The sequence below is a fragment of the Sinocyclocheilus grahami genome, unplaced genomic scaffold, assembly GCF_001515645.1.
Source record: "Sinocyclocheilus grahami isolate Dianchi unplaced genomic scaffold, SAMN03320097.WGS_v1.1 scaffold4127.1, whole genome shotgun sequence".
Lineage (NCBI taxonomy): Eukaryota > Metazoa > Chordata > Actinopteri > Cypriniformes > Cyprinidae > Sinocyclocheilus > Sinocyclocheilus grahami.
The window spans coordinates 13915-16635 of record NW_015509124.1 but is presented as its reverse complement, the minus strand read 5'-3'; the positions used below and the strand labels follow the sequence as shown (position 1 = coordinate 16635).

The window sequence follows — 2721 nt, the reverse complement described above, 5'->3', positions numbered from 1 at the left end:
AACACTGTGTAGGGACCATGTCAATCAGAACACAGTTCATGCATGGAGCTCTCTTCTAACGAGCTGGCTATATGAATCAGGTGTGTTAAATAAAAGACACATGCAAAATATGCAGAGCGGTGGCACGCGAGGACTGGAATTGACGGTTAAGGCTTGATGGCATACAGCAAAAACTACTGGACATGCGCACATCAATATAGCGTAATTTTTCTTACACTGTACAACAATAATTACTATTTTTGCAAATAGTACATAACAATATTGGCTCAGCCAGTGGTGTGTTTGGGTTGGAACTATTAATTGGTCTAAATAGAGGAGATCTTTAATACATTGGGAACTTTATCTGTTAGTATTCCATTCACATCAATGCTTTACCTTTAAAAAATACAATTATGTATAAAGAAAGCGGTCATTATCAGTCACCATCATCACCAGTGATACCATAATAATAAATAAGGAGCTATAAATAAAGAGCTTATGGATGAGATCTATAGCTGTGTGTATATGCATTGTAATACTGCTAATCTTAGATCAGTTGCTACTGGTTCTTTAATTCCAATTAGGATATGAATCATTCTAGATACTCACTGCTATGCTGAGAATACCTACAAATATGTGTTTGATAAAAGATGAGACCAGGCAACCGAGCATGCTTCGTGCTCTCAGAGGTTACATACCTTCTTTGGTTTCTTCTTGCTCTCATATTCTGTTTCTTCTCAGCTGGGTCTGGATATGGAGGAGCTGCAGGACATGGAGGAGGATGCTGGCCTAGGCAACGGAGGCCTTGGTCGACTGGCAGGTGAACTTAGTCTCTTTAAATGTGCTGATCATAAGATTAATAGAGAGCTTGGGTTTATGGGATGGTGCTTTAATTCACTTTATTTTCTTTTTCTGCAGCTTGTTTCTTGGACTCCATGGCAACTTTGGGCCTGGCAGCATATGGATATGGAATCCGATATGAGTTTGGAATCTTTAATCAGAAAGTTGTGAATGGCTGGCAGGTAAAACATACTTACAACAGTATCTCAGTGAAATGTATTTCACCTCTCTTTGGTGCATTTGGCTCTCAGTAAATGACTGACATTATCTGGCAGGTGGAGGAAGCGGATGATTGGCTGCGTTATGGCAATCCTTGGGAAAAAGCCCGGCCTGAATACATGCGTCCTGTGCATTTCTATGGTCGAGTGGAGCACAACCCTGATGGAGTGAAATGGGTGGACACACAGGTGAGCGCAAAGAAACCATGTATCTACATTTATTTGGTATGGAAATGCCTTTATTCACATTTTGAAATACAATCTCTTTTTTACTTGTACATGACCATTCAAGTTTGGGGTCAGTAAGATTTTTTTTTAAAGACATTAATACTTTTATTCAGCATAGAGACAGCATAGAAATTGATAATAAAGACATTTATAATTACAAAAGATTTATATTTCAAACAAATGCAGTTCTTTTGAACTTTCTATTCATCAAAGAATCCTGAAAAAAAATTATCTTTGTTTCCACAAAAATATTAAGCAGCACAACTGTTTTCATATGAATAGTAATAATAATAATAAGAAAAAGCCATCAGTTTATCATATTAGAATGATTTCTGAAAGATCATGTGACACTGAAGACTGGAGTAATGGCTGCTGAAAATTCAGCTTTGCCATCACAGGAATAAATTATATTTCAAAATATGTTAAAAGAGAAAACAGTTCTTTTAAATTGTAATAATATTTCGCAATATTACTGTTTTTATTGTATTTTTTGATCAAATAAATGAAGCCTTCTTTCAAAAACATGAAAAAAAAACTGTTCAATCTTTTGAACAGTAGTCTACATCAGGAAGGTCAGTAGAGCCTAAAGCAGAATAACCAATATGCAAAGCAAGACCCAAATTTTGTCTTTTATTTTAGATGTACTGTATCTGTACGTTTTCCCATTACATCTGTACCTGTTCAATTCACCAGGTCATCCTTGCCCTTCCCTATGACACACCTGTCCCAGGATACAGAAACAACATTGTTAACACAATGAGGCTCTGGTCTGCCAAAGCTCCATGTGAATTCCACCTCAAAGACTGTGAGTGTTCTCCATTCAATCAATGAATGATCGTCAGACATTTTAACAAGCCCATAAGCCTTATCATTCATTTATCATTCTGTAAATATCTAGGATTACATGTAAATTTAATTTATTAATAAAATCTGTTGAATGGAAGTACAAACTGTGTCTTTAAGCCTTGGATATTATAACAGAATTTCTGTTTCCCTAAACAGTTAATGTTGGAGGTTACATCCAGGCCGTTCTGGACAAGAATCTAGCTGAGAACATCTCCCGTGTGCTTTACCCTAATGACAATGTGAGTGCAACTCAAGTCCACTCAAGTGATTCATATTAAGAAACAAAACTCATGACTCTTGGAGCCTAAATGTAAACAGATCCTCCTGTTTGTATATGTCAGTTCTTTGAGGGGAAAGAGTTGCGTCTGAAGCAGGAGTATTTTGTGGTGGCTGCGACTCTCCAGGACATCATCCGCAGGTTCAAAGCCTCCAAGTTTGGCTCGACTGAGGTAGTGCGCATGGATCTGACCACACTGCCAGATAAGGTAAGACAGCTCGGGAGCTCTTTGTTTCATGTTAACACACTGGACTGTAGAGAACATTCAACACAGTTCGTGTCATATCTGGTGTGATTTATTCATATTAATAGTACTGAACAATAAAACTTAAA

General features: G+C 37.2%; 1 pseudogene; it reads left to right on the top strand.

Annotated features, from left to right (window-relative positions):
- The first annotated feature begins 720 nt into the window (after positions 1 to 720).
- Positions 721 to 2721, top strand: part of LOC107576666 (glycogen phosphorylase, muscle form-like) — an 8018-nt pseudogene continuing 6017 nt past the window's right edge.